Below are 14,798 nucleotides of genomic sequence, written 5' to 3'. Positions count from 1 at the left end.
ATCCTGTATGGGCCTCTCTGCCCTTCCTGGACTTGATTATTTCCTTTCCCATATTAGGGAAGTTTTCAACTATAATCTCTTCAAATATTTTTAGTCCCTTTTTTTTTCCTCTTCTGGGACCCCTATAATTCGAACGTTGGCCTGTTTAATGTTGTCCCAGAGATCTCTGAGATTGTTCTCAATTATTTTCATGTTTTTTCTTTATTCTGCTCTGCGGTATTTATTTTGACTATTTTATCTCCCAGGTCATTTATCCGTTCTTCTGCCTCAGTTATTCTGCTATTGATTCCTTCTAGAGAATTTTAAATTTCATTTATTGTGTTGTTCATCATTGTTTGTTTGCTCTTTAGTTCTTCTACGTCCTTGTTAAATGTTCCTTGTATTTTCTCCATTCTATTTCCAATATTTTGGATCATCTTTACTATCATAACTCTGAATTCTTTTTCAAGTAGACTACCTATTGCCTCTACATTTCTTTGGTTTGGTGGGTTTTTACCTTGCTCCTTCATCTGCTGTGTATTTCTCTGTCTTCTCATTTTGTTTAACATACTGTGTTTGGGGTCTCCTTTTCACAGGCTGCAGTTTCATAGTTCCCATTGTTTGTTGTCTGCCCCCAGTGGGTAAGGCTGTTTCAGTGGGTTGTGTAGGCTTCCTGGTGGAGGGGACTGGTGCCTGTGTCTGGTGAGTGAGGCTGGATCTTGTCTTTCTGGTGGGAAGGACCACGTTCGGTGGTGTGTTTTGGGGTGTTGTGAACTTATTATGATTTTAGGCAGCCTCTCTGCTAATGGGTGGGGTTGTTTTCCTGTCTTGCTAGTTGTTTGGTATGGTCGTCCAGCCCTGAAGCTTGTTGGTCGTTGAGTGGAGCTGCGTCTTAGTGTTGAGATGGAGATCGCTGGGAGAGCTCTCGCTGATTGATATTACAAGGGGCCAGGAGGTCTCTGGTGGACCAATTTCCTGAACTCAGCTCTCCCACCTCAGAGGCTCAGGCCTGACACCTGGCCGGAGCACTAAGACCCTGTCAGCAACACGGCTCAGAAGAAAAGGGAGAAAAGGAAAAAAAAAAAACAAAGAAAGAGAGAAAAAATGAAGTAAAATTTATTAAGATAAAAAATAAAACAAATATCATTAAAATAAAAAAATTTTAAAGTAATTAAAAAAGAAAAAAGAGAGCAACCAAACCAATAAACAAATCCACCAATGATAAGAAGCGCAAAAAACTATACTAAAAAACAGTGGACAGATAGAACCCTAGGACAAATGGTAAAAGCAAACCTATACAGACAAAATCACAGAAAGAAGCATACACATACACACAAAAAGAGAAAAATGAAAAAAATATATACATATATAAAAGGAAGAGAGAAACCAAATCAATAAACAAATCTACCAATGATAATAAACTCTAAATACTAAACTAAGATAAACATTAAACTAGAAACAAATTAGACGCAGAAAGCAAACCCCTAGTCCACAGTTGCTCCCAAAGTCCACCGCCTCCGTTTTGGGATGATTCGTTGTCTATTCAGGTATTCCACAGATGCAGGGCACATCAAGTTGATTGCGGAGATTTAATCTGGCGCTCCTGAAGCTGCACAGAGAGATTTTCCTTTCTCTTCTTTGTTTGCACATCTTCTAGGGTTCAGCTTTGGATTTGGCCCTGCCTCTGCATGTAGGTCATCCTCTGGCATCTGTTCTTCACCCAGACAGCAGGGGGTTAAAGGAGAAGCTGATTAGGGGGCTCTGGCTCATTCAGGCCGGAGGGAGGGAAGGGTACAGAATGCAGGGCAAGCCTGCCGCGGCAGAGTCTGGCATGACAATGCAACAGTCTGAGGTGCGCCATGTATTCTCCCGGGGAAGTTGACCCTGGCAGTGGTGGGCTGCACAGGCTCCCTGGAGGAGCAGTGTGGATAGTGGCCTATGCTTACACACAGGATACTTGGTGGTTGCAGCAGCAACGTTAGCATTTAATGCCCGTCTCTGGTGTCCACGCTGATAGCCGCGGCTCACGCCTGTCTCTGGAGCTCGTTTAGGTGGTGTTCTGAATACCCTCTCCTCGCGCACCCTGAAACAATGGTCTCTTGTCTCTTAGGCAGTTCCAAACTTTTTCCCGGACTCCCTCCCAGCTAGCTGTGGTGCACTAGCCCCCTTCAGGCTGTGTTCATGCAGCCAACCCCAGTCTTCTCCCTGGGATCTGACCTCTGAAGCCCAAGCCTCAGCTCCCAGCACCCACCTGCCCCGGCAGGTGAGCAGACAAGCCTCTCAGGCTGGTGAGTGCTGGTTGGCACTGATCCTCTCTGCTTTGCCCTCTGCACCCCTGTTGCTGTGCTCTCCTCCATGGCTCCAAAGCTTCCCCCCCCCACCGCCCACCCCCGTCTCTCTACCAGTGAAGGGGCTTCCTAGTGTGTGGAAACTTTTCCTCCTTCACAGCTCCCTCCCAGAGGTGCAGGTCCCATCCCTATTCTTTTGTCTCTGTTTTTCTTTTTTACTTTTGCCCTACCCAAGGAGTTTCTTGCCTTTTGGGAAGTCTGAGGTCTTCTGCCAGCGTTCAGTAGGTGTTCTGTAGGAGTTGTTCCATATGTAGATGTATTTTTGATGTATTTGTGGGGAGGAAGGTGATCTCCACATCTTACTCCTCCACCATCTTGAAGCCCACTCAGGAATTGGATTTTAGTTTTGCTGCTAATACTTTTTTTTTTCAACATGCAAAAAGACATAAATAAATAAATAAATAAAACACCTAAAGAATGATGACAGATCTTCTGAAAACTCAAGTCATATCACATGTATTAGACACATAATATGACTCCTCAAGCACTGCAGAGAAATAAGGTTATAAAACTAGGTTTGTTGTATGTTAGCACTTATATGTGGAATCAAAAAAAAAAAAGTTGATTCAATTGAAACAAAATAAAATGGTGGTTGCCAGAGGCTGAGGGGAGGGAGAAATGGGGAGTTATAGATAGAACTTTCAGTTACAAGAAGAATAAATTCTGAGAATCTAATGTAAAACATGGTGACTATAGTTAATAATATATTATTGTATACTTGAAAGTTTCTGAGAATAGATCTTAAGTGATTTTATCACACACATATAAAGTTAACTATGTGACATGGTAGCTGTGTTAGTTATGTTGATTTTGGTAATCATTCCACAACATATATGCATATAAAAATCACGCTGTACATGTCAAATATATACAATTATATTCGTCAGTTGTTTGTCAGTAGAGTTGGGGGGAAAACTGGTTTGCTTCCAGAATCTCTTGTGACTATGTAATTTATAAAAAATATATTTTAATCTAGATTTGAAAGAAATACAGATTGAAGAAGCAGCAGATTGCAGACAATAAGCCCAAATCCTGCTTCAGTATTGCTCATAAGAAATGACACTGATTTTGAAAAAAACAAGAAGACATTTAAACATATAAGAAAATTATAGAATATGTAAGATTATCTGCTCCACTGCGTGTGTCTTTGGTGGAAAGGCAAAGATTACTCCAGATTTTCTGAATTAGGAAATCATTGGTAGAATCCACCTAGGTAAGATTATTTTTTTACAAAAAAACCCAAAGATTATATATATATTTTAAATAACATTGATGTCACTTGTTGACTGCAAAAAAAAAAAAGCACAACCTAGAAGTTGAGAATTATGTTTTCTGCGGCAGACATACTGAGGAGTTAAGCCCAGGACACAGGCTCTCAGATAGCCCTGAGTGACTGTTCTGAAGAAGTATGGGAAGAGCCAGGATATGTAGAAGTTTTGCAAAAAGAAACCAGATAGTTGAACATCAAAACATTTCTGCTAATTAAAGAAAAAGCAAACATCTCAAGTTAATGAATTTAGCTCTTTTCTAAGTATGGGAAGATGGCAGGAGTCTGGGCTCATTGAAGTCATTCCTTTGATATGCACTTTAACTGTCAAGGGCCAGTATCTTGTTTTTCTCCATCTTGAAACCCCTCAGGGTGCACAGTCAGGGTGACTGCAGCAGCTGACGGGTTGATAGCTGCAACATCCTTCGTTTACTAATACGGCAGGGGATATTCTTCATCCACCTACTCAGGATTAGAGTCCCTTTTATACTGAAGAGCAAAAGATACTTTATGTGAGACTGAATTATTTATCGAAGAAATAAACTATTTTCTTGAAATTGAAACACCCATGTAAGATGAATTAAACCTGCAAAAGAGTTGTGGCATAATAAAAATAAAATAAATATGCTAACAACGTGATTTATCTTACCATAAAATAAGATAGTAGAAACTGGAAAGCATCTATCATGGAGAAAAAAGAAAGTAAAGTTTGAAATTAGCATTATGGCTCTTTTAGAATTTGATATTTATTTCCTAGATTTAAAAACAAATTTCATATGTGGAAATGGTTTAAATGAAAATTGAATATGAAGTATTCTATTCTTTCATTTTTATTACAAGTACTTCTGATGTGTTCTCCATCCTTTCCTGATATGAAATTAATTCACTGTTTTATGTGTCAGTCACACTGAGAAAAACTAAATTTCACTTTAATCTTACTAAACAATTTAATCAGTTTTATTATGCCTACAAGAATTCATCTTTAAATGGTTTGTCAAAAGCTCTCTGCAGAAAAATTGATAAAGAGTAACATGGTTAAAATGCTGGGTAAAAATATCACATATGTTAACTTCCATAGTGAATGACATATTCTATCTTCCCTTAAATTCTTTATTCATATAAATTTTACATTGTTTTAAATATAATATGTTGTGTGGTACTATTTCTATTTATAGTATAGATTGCATTTCATGATTTAATGATTCGTATCATTCCATTTAGCTTATGCATGATAATTTAATTTATACTAAACTTCCTTTCTGTAACAGTAGAAGAATTTCCCCCCCTTTTTTGTCCTTCACAAGAGCACTGAATTGTCCTTTGTTTTCTAAGAGACTGTTATCCTTAATTATTGTCTCTCTCACCTGTATCATTAATTTTCTATGTTTATTCTACCATTTTCTCTCTTTTTTTTAACAAGATATTGAATATAGTTCGCTGTGCTATAAGTAAGTCCTTGTTGTTTATCTATTTTACATATAGTAGCGTGTATCTGTCAATCCCAAACTCTGAATTTAATCCCTCCCCTGCTTTCTCCCTTTGGTAACCATAAATTTGTTTTCTATGTCTGTGAGCCTATTTTTGTTTTGTAAATAAGTTCATTTGTATCATGTTTTTAGATTCCACATATAAGAGATATCATATGATATTTGTCTTTCTCTGTCTGACCTCACTTAGTATGATAATCTCTAGGTCCATCCATGTTGCTGCAAATGTCATTTTTTTCATTCTTTTTTATGGCTGAGTAATATTCCATTGTACGTATGTATGTGTGTGTGTGTATACACACTACATCTTCTTCTTTATCCATTAATCCGTCAATGGACAATTTAGGTTGCTTCCATGTCTTGGCTATTTGGCTACTGTAAAATTACCATTTTCACTGGACACAAGTATGTCTTCAAAACAACCATCATTTTAAAATATCACTCCTCAACCCCAACTCTCCATATACATTGCCTATTTCCTGAATTATCTCACATGTCAAAATATTAGCTTAAACTTGCTATCTCTACTGCACAATTCATTCTTTCCTCAACTTATTCCATCCAGATTTATAAGGTCTCTGATGACAATTATGTTGCTAAAGTCAGGGGATAATTTTTAGTTCTCTTCCCACTCAGTCTCCCAACAGCATTTGATATGCTTGGCATCTCCCTTCTTTTTTTTAAGGTCTTGTTTTCTAGATTCCCTTGATACCACATCCATCTAGTATTATTTCTCCATCATTCTCTGCTTCACCTCGGTTTTCTTTGTCTTCTCCAAAGACCTCCAAATGTCTTCTTGCTCCAGTGCTCAGTACCCAGTACTCTTTTATATTTGTAATTTCATTGAATGTTAAATTTTTAATAAGATGTGTAAATTGGTGAATTTCTAATACTCATTTCTAGCCAGGAATTCTTCCCTGAGCTCTGGGGTACTGTATTCAACAGCCTCCCTGACTTCTGCATTTAAATATTTAATGCAGTTCTCAAACTGCCAAATCAGAACTCTAGGTGTATTAACCTCCCTCAAATTGCTTCTCTGGGTTCCTTATCATTAGTACATTCAAACAATATTTTGAGTGCCAACATGTGCCAGCCACCAGTGGCACACCTAGGGAAACATAGCAGGAATGGTCAGCCTGGTTCAAGTAATTACTAGATGTGCTTTCTGAAAAGGATTTTTAAAACCTCACAAAAATATCTAAAATCAGTCTAGTTCTAAACCATGTAAACTTAAATAATGTCTGTGATAAAAAATATTTGTCCCACCAAAAAATATTGCTATGAATCTAAATATTTTCTGTGATTACCATTGCTTTTCAATATATATAAGGTTAAATTAGGACATTTTTTCATTTGCCTTGTAATAAACCTCTTAGTCTATATGCAACTTAATTCAGATAACTTCCTGTTGACAGCCTCCGACACATACAGACTCAGATTTTCTTATTCCTTTGGAGGGCATGCAATGCTTTAAATTCATCTGGCCTTGTTTCAGATGCAAATGTACCTCCAAACTCCGTGACATTACATATTGCTGCATTTAAGCAGAAAATTAAAAATAAACAATGGTACTAGAGTGATTATAAATAAAGAAAATCTGCAATTACTAAATTCTGAAATTCTATAGGAGTATATGGGTTTTAAATTTTTGTGTAGAATTTAAAACGATGAAACAGTTCAAACTGCTATTTTGTTTGATAAGTGTAAATTTTAGTTCATATGAAAACAGTTTTACTAAAAGTAAATACTACCTTTAATACTGAAAACTATTTTTCTTAATTATGGGTAATTATGTTTTAAAACTAAATAATGAATCAAGGAAATAATAATTACTGGGTATTACATAATTATTGTTTAAAACAATTCTGTCATAGAGAGAATCAGTTGATTAAAATTAACTGCTCAAGTGGTTTACTATGCCATGCACACTACTGGCAGGTCAGCCTTTGAAGAAATAAGAAATGTGAAGAGGGCAGAGAGAATACCCAATTTCAGTTATCTAGATCCAGCATCTCAACTGATGTTGAGAACTTTCTTATCTTGCTTCTGCTCTCCTCTTAGTATTCGTTTCATTCTATGGTCAGTTTACTCCAAGTGGCCATAAAAGATGGATGCAAGCAAGTCCAGCTTTGAATGCCTTGATAGCTCATAATTCTAACACTGAGAAAGACCATTTCTTTCCCAGCACATACATAACAAATGTTAGGTATGTATCTCGTTGGCTCAGGTAAGGTCACATGCCAATCCTCAACCCAATAACTGAGACCACAAGGATGGAATACTCTTATAAACAAGCCTGGATTAAATCCCGCCCCTTTTGTTTGTGTATGGAATGAAGAGGATTCTCCATGATGGATAGACTTACTATAACCATGCAGATTAGGTTAGGATTAGTTTCCAATGGAAAATCAAAAGAATGCTTATTCCAACTATATGATGGAATAAAAGAAGACAGGAAGTAAAACATAAAATGTGCTTCATTATAAGCATTTTTTAAGAATATGACTTTGGAGAGTTAAGATGGTGGAGGAGTAGGAGGACGTGGAGTTCATCTCTCTCCAGGAATGCATCAGGAATACATCTATAGATGCAACAATTCTCACAGAACACTGGCTGAACACTAGCAGAAGACCCTGGACACCAAAAAGGACTATAAAGATCCCTGCATAACTAGGTAGGATGAAAAAAGAAGGGAGAAGGAGGAAGAGAGGAAGCTGGACAGGACCTGCACCCCGGGGCGGGGGAGCTGAAGCAGAGGAGAGATTCCTGAATTTGGGGAAACCCCTTCTCAGATGGGGAAATTGATTGGGACAGAAGGGAAGCATTTGAGGCTATCGAAAGAGGGTGAAGTGGCCAATCTTTTGCAGATGGGACAGAGTCAGAAATACACAGGTGGTCTGTACCATGGCCCTACATGCCCCGGACTGGGACATGTGTTCACAGGTGTGCAAGGGGGCTGGGAACTGGAGCGTGAGGATTGGAGAACAAGCCCAGAGCGAGAACTGCTCTTGGTTGTGGGGAGACGGACTGAGGGGATGGGAGGGAGGAAATCCACAGCAGGGAATGCCTACGGAAGAAGACCTGACTGCCATGGAAGCAGGCGCTACTGCTGAGTCACACTCGGGGGAGGAGCCACTACTGTAGCCTCTCTCTCCCCACACGCCGGCACCTGCCAATGAACAATAAAAGAAGCCCCCTCAGGACTGGCCCTCACGCACCAGCTGCTGGGAGCCAGAAAAAAACAGTCCAGGGATGGCCCTCACATGCCTTACGCCAGGCACCAGAAAAGGCCCTCGCTAGGGCCATATCTCTTGTGCCCGTGGCTGCCGGCTTCCCTGCGCATTTGGCACTGCCGGGGCTCCCACGATCCAAGCAGTCATACCACCTCTGCGCCCTGTCCTCACTGGGGCAGATCCAAGAGCTCCAAGGCAGCCTCAGGATCAGACCCCTGTGGGTGGACCACATGCAGAGGTGGGGATAAAACCAAAGCTGAACCCCAGGGATGGGGCAACTAAGGAAGAGGGTCAAAAATCTTTCCATCAGTTGTACAAGCTGCAGATTGAATCCCCGTGATCAGCTAGGTAGACCCTGTGTCTATGGAATATCTGAGTAGACAATGAGTGCTCCCACAAATGAAAATCATCTAGCTCTGGCATCTGTGGACTTTGGGGGCTGCACACGAGGAACTGGGCCACATCAGTGTCTGAGTGGTCCCCACAGGGCCCACAGCAGGTCCAGAGACCAGCCCAGAGGCAGAGGAGGGCCTCTTGGGGAGGTGGAGGTGGCTGTGGCTCACGGAGTGTGCAAAGACACTTACAGCTGAGACCCCAGGGAAATATAATTATTACTATTAATTTTATTATGTTTTGATTCATTCTGTTGTTAGTTCTGGCTTTTGTTGTTGTTTGTTTGTTGTTGTTTTAGTATTTAAAAACATTTTTTTTATTTAGTCTTTTGGGATCTTTGCATTATATAACATATATTTATTTTTTATTTTACTTTTTTGTATATTTCTATTTTTACTTTCCTTCTTTGTTGTTCTGTGTTCTTTTCCCTTATTTTTTTTCCTTCTTTTCTTTAATATATTTAAAATTTTTTTTTTCCATTTCTACTTTGCTTTTCTGTTGTTCTGTGTCTTTTCCCTTTATATTTTATTTTACTTTATTATTTTTTTAAATCATTGTTATTGGTGTGTTCTGTTTCCTTGCTTTATTCTTCAGTTGGCACAGTGCTTTGGTTTTGTTTTTAGGTTTTGTGTTTTTCTTAGTTCTAATTCGAATTGTTTGATTTCATTTTTGGGTTCTTCTGTTTGTCTGGTTGTTCTCTTGCTTTTTGTTTTATTTGCTTCTGTTTTTGTTTCTTTTGCATGTGTGTGTTTCCTTCCTAATGTTTTTGTTTGATTTTGTTTTTACCACTTCTCTAGGGCTTTGTTGTCTTTTTTTTTTCTTTCTTTTTTTAATATATTTTTTATTTTATTTTTTATATTTCTATTTCTATGTTGCTTTTTGGTTGTTCTGTCTTCTTTCCCCTTTCTCTTTTTCTTTTTTTTAAATCATTTTTGTTGGTTTGTTTTCTTTCTTTGCTTCATTCTTCACTTGGCACTCTGCTTTGGTTTTGTTTTTGGTTTTCTGTTTTTGTTAGTTTTCTTTTTAACTGTTTGATTTCATTCTTGGGTTCTTTTGTCTGGTTGTTCTCTTGCTTTTTGTTTTATTTGGTTCTGTTTTTGTTTCTTTTGTGTGTGTGTGTGTTTCCTTGTTTCTGTTTTTGTTTGTTTGATTTTACTTTTTACCATTGTCTGAGGTTTTGTTAGTCTTTTTTTTTTTAATCCCCTTTATTGCCAGGATGAGTGACTTGTGGGGTCTTGGTTCCTTGACCGGAAGTTGGGCGTGAGGCTCTGGGGTGGGAGCACCGAGTCCAGGATGCTGGACCAGTAGAGAATTCCCAGCCCCAGGGAAGATTAATTGCCAAGAGCTCTGAAGGAGACCTCTATCTGAATCCAAGACCTGGCTCCACCCAACTGCCCACAGCTCCTAGTGCTGGATGCCTGACACCAATAAACAAACAAGACAGGAACACAAACCCACCCATCAGCACACAGACTACCTAGTCATACTAAGCTCACAGACACCCCAAAACACACCACCTGAAATGGTGCTGCTCATCAGAGGGAAACAACTTAGCTCCCCCTACCAGAAGGCAGGCACCAGTCCCTCCCATCAGGAAGCCTACACAAGGCACTGGACCAACCCCACCACTGGAGGCAGAGAACAGAAGCAAGAGGAACTACAACCCTGCAGCCTAAGGAAAGGAAACCTCAAATACTGTAAATAAGACAAAATGAGAAGACAGAGAAATACCTTGCAGGCAAAGGAGCAAAATAAAAATCCACAAGAACAAATAAATGAAGAGGAAATAGGCAAACTACTGAAAAGAATTCAGAGTTATGATAGTAAAGATGATCCAAAATCTCGGAAATAGAATAAATTCAAGAAATATTTAACAAGGACCTAGAAGAACTAAAGCATGAATAAACAGTAATGAACAACATAAAAACTGAAATTAAAAATACTCTAGAAGGAACAAATAGCAGAATAACTGAGGCAGAACAATGGATAAGTGACCTGGAAGACAGAATGGTGGAAATAACTACCACAGAGCAGAATAAAGAAAAAAGAATGAAAAGAATGGAGGACAGTCTCAGAGACATCTGGGACAACATTAAAGGTACCAACATCCAAATTATAGGCATCCAAAAAGAAGAAGAAAAAAAGAAAGTGTCTGAGAAAATTTTGAAGAGATTATAGTCGAAAACTTCCCAAACATGGGAAAGGAAATAATCAATCAAGTCCAGGAAGCACAGAGAGTCCCATACAGAATAACCCAAGGAGAAACATGCCGAGACACATATTAATCAAACTAACAAAAATTAAACACAAAGAAAAAATATTAAAAGCAGCGAGGGAAAAGCAACAAATAACATACAAGAGAATCCCCATAATGTTAACAGCTGATCTTTCATCAGAAACTCTGCAGGCCAGAAGGGAGTGGCAGGATATATTTGAAGTGATGAAAGGGAAAAACCTACAACCAAAATTGCTCTACCCAGCAAGGATCTCATTCAGATTCGATGGAGAAATCAAAAGCTTTAAAAACAAGCAAAAGTTAAGAGAATTCAGCACCAGCAAACCAGCTTTACAACAAATGCTATAGGAACTTCTCTAGGCAGGAAACACAAGAGAAGGAAAAGACCCACAAAAACAAACCCCAAACAATTAAGAAAATGGTAATAGGAACATACATATCAATAATTACCTTAAATCTAAATGGACTAAATGCTCCAACCAAAAGACACAGAGTGGATGAATGGATACAAAAACAAGACCTGTATATATGCTCTCTACAAGGGACCCACTTCAGACCTAGGGACACATACAGACTAAAAGTGAGGGGATGGAAAAAGATAATCCATGCAAATGGAAATCTAAAGAAAGCTGGAGTAGCAATACTCATATCAGACAAAATAGACTTTAAAACAAAGACTATTACAAGAGACAAGGAAGGACACTACATAATGATCAAGGGATCAATCCAAGAAGAAGATCTAACAATTGTAAATATCTATGCACCCAACATAGGTACACCTCAATACATAAGGCAAATACTAACAGCCATAAAAGGGGAAATCGACAGTAACACAATAATAGTAGGGGACTTTAATACCCCACTTACACCAATGGAAAGATCATCCAAAATGAAAATAAATAAGGAAACACAAGCTTTAAATGACACATTAGACCAGATGGACTTAATCGATATTTATAGGACATTCCATCCAAAAACAACAGAATACACTTTCTTCTCAGATTCACACAGAACATTCTCCAGGATAGATCACATCTTGGGTGACAAATAAAGCCTTGGTAAATTTAAGAAAACTGAAATCATATCAAGCATCTTTTCTGACCACAACACTATGAGACTAGATATCAATTATAGGAAAATATCTGTAAAAAATACAAACACATGGAGGCTAAATAATACACTACTAAATAACCAAGAGATCACTGAAGAAATCAAAGAGGAAATAAAAAAATACCTAGAAACAAATGACAATGAAAACGCAACAATCCAAAGCCTATGGGATGCTGCAAAAGCAGTTCTAAGAGGGAAGTTTATAGCAATACAACCCTACCTCAAGAAACAAGAACAATCTCAAATGAACAACCTAAACTTGTAGCTAAAGCAATTAGAGAAAGGATAATTTAAAAAAAACCAAAAAAAAACCCCCAAGGTTAGCAGAAGGAAAGAAATCATACAGATCAGATCAGAAATAAATGAAAAAGAAATGAAGGAAACAATAGCAAAGATCAATAAAACTAAAAGGTGGCTCTTTGAAAAGATAAACAAAATTGATAAACCATTAGCCATACTCATCAAGATAAAAGGGAGAAGACTGAAATCAACAGAATTAGAAATGAAAAAGGAGAAGTAATGACTGACACCACAGAAATACAAAGGATCATGAGAGACTACTACAAGCAACTATATGCCAATAAAATGGACAACCTGGAAGAAATGGACAAATACTTAGAAAAGTAGAATCTTCCAAGACTGAACCAAGAAGAAAGAGAAAATATAAACAGACCAATCACAAGCACTGAAACTGAAACTGTGATTAAAAATCTTCCAGCAAACAAAAGCCCGGGATCAGATGGCTTCACAGGTGAATTCTAACAAACATTTAGAGAAGAGCTTACACCTATCCTTCTCAAGCTCTTCCAAAATATAGCAGAGGGAGGAACACTCTCAAAATCATAATCACTCCTGATACCAAAACCAGACAAAGATGTCACAAAAAAAGAAAACTAAAGGTCAATATCACTGATGAATATAGATGCAAAAATCCTCAACAAACTACTATCAAACAGAATCCAACAGCACATTAAAAGGATCATACACCATAATCAAGTGGGGTTTATCCCAGTAATGCAAGGATTCCTGAAACTACGCAAACCAATCAATGTGATAAACCATATTAACATACTGAAGAATAAAAACCATATTGATAATCTCAGTAGATGCAGAAAAAGCTTTTGACAAAATTCAACACCAATTTATGATAAAAGCTCTCCAGCAAGTAGGCATAGAGGGAACCTACCTCAACATAATAAAAGCCATATATGACAAACCCACAGCCGACATCATTCTCAATGGCAAAAAACTGAAAGCATTTCCTCTAAGATCAGGAACAAGACAAGGTTGCCCACTCTCACCACTATTATTCAACATAGTTTTGGAAGTTTTAGCCATGGCAATCAGAGAAGAAAAAGAAATAAAAGGAATGCAAATCAGAAAAGAAGAAGTAAAACTGTCACTGTTTGCAGATGACATGATACTATATATAGAAATTCCTAAAGATGCCACCAGAAAACTACTAGAGCTAATCAATGAATTTGGAAAAGTAGTAGGATACAAAATTAATGCGCAGAAATCTCTTGCATTTCTATACACTAACAACAAAAAATCAGAAAGAGAAATTAAAGAAACACTCCCATTTACCATTGCAACAAAAAGAATAAAACACCTGGGAATAAACCTACCTAAGGAGACAAAAGACCTGTATGCAGAAAACTATAAGACACTGATGAAAGAAATCAAAGATGATACAAACAGATGGAGAGATATACCATGTTCTTGGATTGGAAGAATCAACATTGTGAAAATGACTGTACTACCCAAAGCAATCTATGGATTCAATGCAATCCCTATAAAATTACCAATGGCATTTTTCACAGAACTCAAACAAGAAATTTTACAATTTGTATGGAAACACAAAAGACCCTGAATAGCCAAAGCAATCTTGAGAAAGAAAAACGGAGCTGGAGGAATCAGGTTCCCTGACTTCAGACATACTACAAAGCTACAGTAATCAAGACAGTATGGTTCTGGCACAAAAACAGAAATATAGATCACTGGAACAGGATAGAAAGCCCAGAGATAAACGTACGCATATATGGGCACCTAATTTATGACAAAAGAGGCAAGAACATACAATGGAGAAAGGACAGCCTTTTCAATTAGTGGTGCTGGGAAAACTGGACAGCTACATGTAAAAGAATGAAATTAGAACACTTCCTAACACCATACACAAAAATAAACTCAAAATGGATTAAAGACCTAAATGTAAGGCCAGATGCTATAAAACTCTTAGAGGAAAACATAGGCAGAACACTCTATGACATAAATCACAGCAAGATCCTTTTTGACCCACTTCCTAGAGTAGTGGAAATAAAAACAAAAATAAACAAATGGGAACGAAGGGCGGAAAGCAGGGGGTGGGGTGTGGGGGGGTGGGATGAATTGGGAGATTGGGATTGACATATATACACTAATAAGTATAAAATAGATAACTTATAAGAACCTGCTGTATAGCACAGAGAACTCCACTTCGCTGTATAGTAGAAACTAACACAACATTGTAAAACAACTATAACCTAATAAAAAAAAATGGGACCTAATTAAACACAAAAGCTTTTGCACAGCAAAAGAAACTGTAAACAAGACAAAAAGACAACCCTCAGAATGGTAGAAAATATTTGCAAATGAAGCAACTGACAAAGGATTAATCTCCAAAATGCACAAGCAGCTCATGCAGCTCAATATCAAAAAAAGCAAACAACCCAATGCAAAAATGGTCAGAAGACCTAAATAGACATT

Source organism: Eubalaena glacialis, chromosome 10, assembly GCF_028564815.1.
Source record: "Eubalaena glacialis isolate mEubGla1 chromosome 10, mEubGla1.1.hap2.+ XY, whole genome shotgun sequence".
NCBI lineage: Eukaryota > Metazoa > Chordata > Mammalia > Artiodactyla > Balaenidae > Eubalaena > Eubalaena glacialis.
Note: the sequence above shows the minus strand (reverse complement) of the source record.